Here is a 5,871-nt window from a genome sequence, read left to right on the forward strand (position 1 = left end):
GAGTTAAAGAGAGGAACTCAAGGGCTTAGTACCCGGAAGAGCCTCCTCCTCTTCTGACTGGCAGCTCCGTGTGGAGTTTCTGATTGGCTACTGAGTCTTGAATGACATGAGCACCACCCTTAGGGTTAGAGTGTATTGAAGGGACACAGCTTAGTGGTTCCAGCCTGGTCCAATCCTTTTGTAGATCTGCAGCTTTGTTCTACAGTAGCTAGTCTGTCTCCTCCAATAGCCGACCTGTCTTTCCTCCCGCCAATTCCTTGGGAGGAGCTAAGATTCCAGATCAATGCTGTTTACCTGCCTGCTTCTCCCCTTTGTGGGCAGTGCCCTTTGTTCACTGCTGTGCAAATTTAGAACTTGCCTGATGTCAAAGCACTGCACTCAGGAGGCACTTCTTCTTCCTCCTAGAATCAAGCTGAATAGCTTGCATAGCCCATCAATCAACTTACATTGGAGTTAACAATTTGTCCCACAAGTGGACAGTTGGCCAGGATATTAGCAATTAAAGAAATTAAAGAGCGATTTTAGGAAACAAGATTTTGTTCTGTGGCTTCCGACTGGGTTCAGGTCCACTGCATGTATGTTCCACGTGAAGGTTATGAGCAAGCTTCAGAACAGAGCAGGAAGCACATAACAGACACGGTGGCTTTGCTCGCTTTCCTTGTCTTCGTGTGTATAAGGCATGGATCGAGAACCAAAATACAGAGGCAGAATAACCATACAAATAAAATTCTTTGAGAGAGAGAGAGGGAGAGAAAGAGAGAGAGAGAGCGGGAGGGAGGGAGAGGGAGGGAGAGGGGGGAGGAAAGGAAGAAGGAGAATAAAGAGAGTAGAGGTAAGAGAGAAGATAGAGAGGAAAAGAAAAACAAAATGAATAATTAGATAATGAAAGCACTGAAGAATTGGGACAATACAATAATTCTTACAATCATTTCAGGTGTTTAGAATCAGTACCTTACAATCATGTTCAAAATGAATATTGCCAAGCATGGTAGTATGTGCTATCAATCCCAGAAGTTTGGAGGCAAATTCATATTCCTGAATTTCCAGCCACACTGGTCTCCATAGTCACTTCCATAATATAACCCATTTCAAAAAAGCCTAGTTTTTAAAAGGGTAGATATGTTTACACTGTCAAGAACCAGGAAGAAATGACCAAAATGATGTGAAGTAAAAATGTATTTTATTTCCAGGTCAATCTTGCATTCTCCTCTGAATTAGGAGAGATATTCAGACCAGAGTACAAAGAGAGAAACTTTTTGAAGTCAAATTCAAGGGTAAGATGCATACTAATTATCACAAAATGGAATTGCTTTGCAGTTAGTAATACAATTAAAATCTGAAGTTTTAAAAACATACCATGAACAGTCGAAGCAATTTATACTGTGTAAATCTCAAGATTATAGAGGAAAAACAAGTCAAAATGACAAGTTGGCCTTTAACTTGGGACATGATTAGAGAAAACACCATTATTAACAATATAGAATTAATCAAACTTTATCTTTAGGATTAATTTGGAACAGAAAATAAAAAATAGTTCTTTACAGGCCCTTAAAAATATAATTGTGATGTTTATCGTTGTTGTTGTTCTTGAGAGAGTGCCTTATTTAGAATGTCATCCCAACTTGATTCACTAAATATACCATAATTTACAACATTTATTGTATGTGTAATAAAGAGTAGTATAATGCCCCAGTGTAAGTGAGTGCCAGGGCAGGGAGGCAGGAGTGAGTGGTTGGCGGAACACCCTCAAAGAATCAGGGGTAGAGGTAGGGAATAGTGAATTGGGAGGAGAGAACTGAGAGAGGGGATAACATTTGAAATGTAAATAAAGAAAATATTCAATAAAAAATAAGAAACTGTTAGAAAAAGAAGGAGTAGTATGTATGTAATCCTATGCTTTTGGACCTCAATTCTTTACATGAATCTTCAACACAAGATGGAGTTGAGACGTTATTTGGTATTGGTTGGGTTATAAGTAAAGGAGAATGTCCTTAAAATGGTTGCTTTTTAAGAGAAATATATAATTGCCAATCTTGGAATCACTGATAATTTCAACGGCATGGAACAGATCATAGTGCCCTAGAGATAGTTGGAATAGTGTTCCTCCCTGTTTTCTGAAGTTAGAAGTGATTGTTTTCTCTGTTCTGATTTTCCATGCACTCTTTTGTATATTTATTTCTATTGATATCATAAAACACACCACAGAAAAAAGAAATTATAATTGAAGGGATCATTTTGGGCTTAGAGTTCCAAAGCATTAGAGTCACTAGTGGCAGCGTAAACACATGACATCCAGTAGAGCTGAGAGCTCATATTTTGAACCTGAGACAAGAGGTAGCTAGCAAAGTGAGCATGGTCAGAAGATATTAAAACCTGAATATGCACCCATATGACACATCTTTCCAAAAGGCCACACCTATGCTTCTTTGAAAACAGTCCCACCAACTAAAAAATAAGTATTGAAACATATAAGTCTATGGGAGCCATTCTCATTTAACTGTCACATGTTTTTTCAAAAGCCAAAACTACTTTTTTCTGTCCACACTGTACCATATGCTTAAGAGAGATTGTTATCTTTCATAAATCCAATGTCACAAAAGAAACAATCCTTAGCAGAAATAATCAGAACATAGGAAAAAATGAACTGACCAAATGAGACCAAAATTTAACAGTGAAAACAACAAAACTTATAACTTCCAGTTCAGCATCTTGGGATTATGGTGAAATTGCCTTAACCACAAGGTTTTAGGTACTCCCACTTCTCCAGCTCTGTCACTTGCAGCAAACATAGCTTCTTTTCAGCAAGCTCCATTAACCATTTGTAGCTTTCCTCAAAGCTGGTCCTTGAAGATCTAATATCTCGTGTTCAGTATTTTATTTTATTTTATTTTATTTTATTGAAAGTGGGTTACTTGGCACGCAGGGATCATTCAGTGGTTAAGAGCACTGTTCAAACCCATTACTTTTCCTAGGTCTCACACAGCTGATCAACATGGTCTTTAATTACACTTCCATAAGAACCATAAATCAAAATAGTTGGGTATAAGCTACTATTGGCATTGGAAAAGACCTTTAAAATCTTAGGTTCCAAATATGTAATTCCTCAAAAAACAATGATGCAAATTGAACTATGAGGGGCTTCACAAATCTAAAGGAAAGAAAGTAGGTGTGCTGTGAGCCAACTTATCAGACAGATACTAAGGAACATTTATGTTAACATAAATGAGACCTTTCCTATAAGTCCTGATATAGATTAAAAACTTAGTGGCATAAAAATATTCCTCTGTTGCCAAGTTCCAATCCTGGGCTAGAAGGAGTGTTCTGAGAGAAGGGGTATCTGGGAGCATCAAAAATAAAGGGAAGGCAGTTGAATCATCACTACAGGGTAACAACCTATGCTCTGCTGGAAACAGTCTTCTACCCTGCGTTCATTCTGTTCTGTGCTCATTTTGTCTGATCTGCCTCTCTGGAGATCTTCAGGCAGCTCTCCATGAGAATCTTCTACAAGAAATTCTCTTTTGCTATTCTAAAAAAAATTCTCTTAGTAGGTCATCTCTTGGAGATCAGAGTCCAGTCTTTTATTTTACATACCAATCCAGTCATTTACTCCAAGTTTCCGTTTGATTATCTTAAGAATGTGCATCCCTGAGCACACACCTGATTCTTAGCAGAAAGCAAGTACACATTTTCTTTTAATATTGCAGAAGAATTTAGAGGTCTTCATGCCTCTCTGTTAAGCACAGATACTAAACTAGTTGAGTGCAACCCAGTTCTGAAATTCCATTTCCAAAACACCTGGACTTAACCTTGATCTGTTCCAGGCTGATATTGAACTCAGGAATCTGTTTGGCTTTGTAAATATAAAAAACAGCTATAACAACAAAAACTTATCTTGGTTAAATCTCTTGTGATCACCACTCTCTAAGTCTCATTATCTTCTATATCCTTCCTTAGTATCTGTCTGATAAGTTGGCTCACAGCACACCTACTTTCTTTCCTTTAGATTTGTGAAGCCCCTCATAATTCAATTTGCATCATTGTTTTTTGAGGAATTACATATTTGGAACCTAAGACTTTAAAGGTCTTTTCCACAGCCCTAAGGGCTGTCCTGAAGTTTGCAGCATTTACCATTTTACTGAGACATTAGCCACCCCTTTGCCTCCTGGTCTTGTAGCCATAATGGAATCATTAATATTAACAGGGAAGACATTCTTTAAAGCAATATTGTAAGGGTCTGTATATTCTTGGACCACAGAGTGGCACCATTTGGAGGTGTGGCCTTGTTAAAATAGGTATGACCTGTTTGGAGTACGTGTGTCACGTTGGGTGTGGGCTTAATACTCTCAAGCTATGTGCCTGGAAGGCAGTCTTCCACTAGCAGCTGTTGGATGAAGACATAGAACTCTCAGCTCTGCCTGCACCATGACTGCCTGGATGCCACCATGCTCCCACCTTGATGATAATGGACTGAATCTCTTAACCCATAAGATAGCCCCAATTAAATGTTGTTTTTTTGTTTGTTTGTTTGTTTGTTTTTTTATAAGACTTCCTTGGTCATGTTGTCTGTTCATAGCATTAAAACCCTGACTAAGACATCTTGTGTTCTCCTGAATGGAAGTATTTACAGAGACAAAGTTTGGAGCAGAGGCTGAAAGGATGACCATCCAAGACTGCCCAATCTAGGGATCCATCCCATAAACAACCACCAAAATCAGACACTGCTGTAGATGCCAACAAGAGTTTGCTGACAGGATCCTTCAGTCTCTGCTCCAAACTTTGTCTGTAAATCCTTCCACGGTTATTTTGTTCTCCCTTCTAAGAACAATTGAAGTATCCACACTTTGGTCTTCCTTCTTCTTGAGTTTTAAGTGTTTTGCAAATAGTATCTTAGGTACTCTGAGATTCTGGGCTAATATCCACTTATCATTGAGTGCATATCCTGTGTGTTCTTTTGTGATTGGGTTACCTCACTCAGGATGATATCCTCCAGATCCATCCATTTGCCTAAGAATTTCATAAAGTCACTGTTTTTAATAGCTGAGTAGTACTCAGTTGTGTAAATGCACCACATTTTCTGTATCCATTTCACTGTTGAGGAACATCTAGGTTCTTTCCAGCTCTGGTTACTATAAATAAGACTGCTATGAACATAGTGGAGTTTGTGTCCTTATTACAAATTGGAACATCTTCTGGGTATATGCCCAGGAGTAGTATTATTGGATCTTCTGGTAGTACTATGTCCACTTTTATGGGGAACCACCAAACTGATTTCCAGAGTGGTTGTAAATGCTTGATAGCCCACCAGCAATGGAGGAGTGTTCCTCTTTCTCAACACCCTCACCAGCATATGCTATCTCCTGAATTTTTGATCTTAGCCATTCTGACCGGTGTGAGGTGGAATCTCAGGATTGTTTTGATTTGCATTTCCCTGATGATTAAGGATGTTGAACACCTTTTCAGGTGCTTATCAGATATTCTGTATTCCTCAGTTGAGAATTCTTTGTTTAGCTTTGTGCCCCATTTTTAATAGGGTTATTTAGTTTTCTGGAGTCCACCTTCATGAGTTCTTTACATATACTGGATATTATTCCCCTATCTGATTTAATATTGGTAAATATCTTTTCTCAATCTGTTGTTAGCCTTTCTGTCTTATTGACAGTGTCCTTTGCCTTACAGAAGCTTTGCAATTTTATGAGGTCCCATTTGTTGATTTGCGATCTCACAGCACAAGCCATTGCTGATCTGTTCAGGAATTTTTCCCCTATGCCCATATCTTTGAGGCTCTTGCACATGTTCCTTTCTATAAGTGTCAGTGTCTCTGGTGTTATGTGGAGTTCCTTGATCCACTTACACCTGAGTTTTGTACAAGGA

General features: G+C 38.5%; 1 pseudogene across 1 annotated transcript in view; it reads left to right on the forward strand.

Moving 5' to 3' along the window:
• Gm14327 (predicted gene 14327) overlaps window positions 1-2,200 on the forward strand; it is a 30,688-nt pseudogene extending 28,488 nt beyond the window's left edge. The window contains exon 2 of the transcript NR_038101.2: window positions 1,191-2,200. The product of NR_038101.2 is annotated as a predicted gene 14327 (transcript). The remainder of the gene's footprint in view (window positions 1-1,190) is intronic.
• Window positions 2,201-5,871: the final 3,671 nt, after the last annotated feature.

This window comes from Mus musculus, chromosome 2 (assembly GCF_000001635.26).
Source record: "Mus musculus strain C57BL/6J chromosome 2, GRCm38.p6 C57BL/6J".
In the NCBI taxonomy this organism is placed as follows: Eukaryota; Metazoa; Chordata; class Mammalia; order Rodentia; family Muridae; genus Mus; species Mus musculus.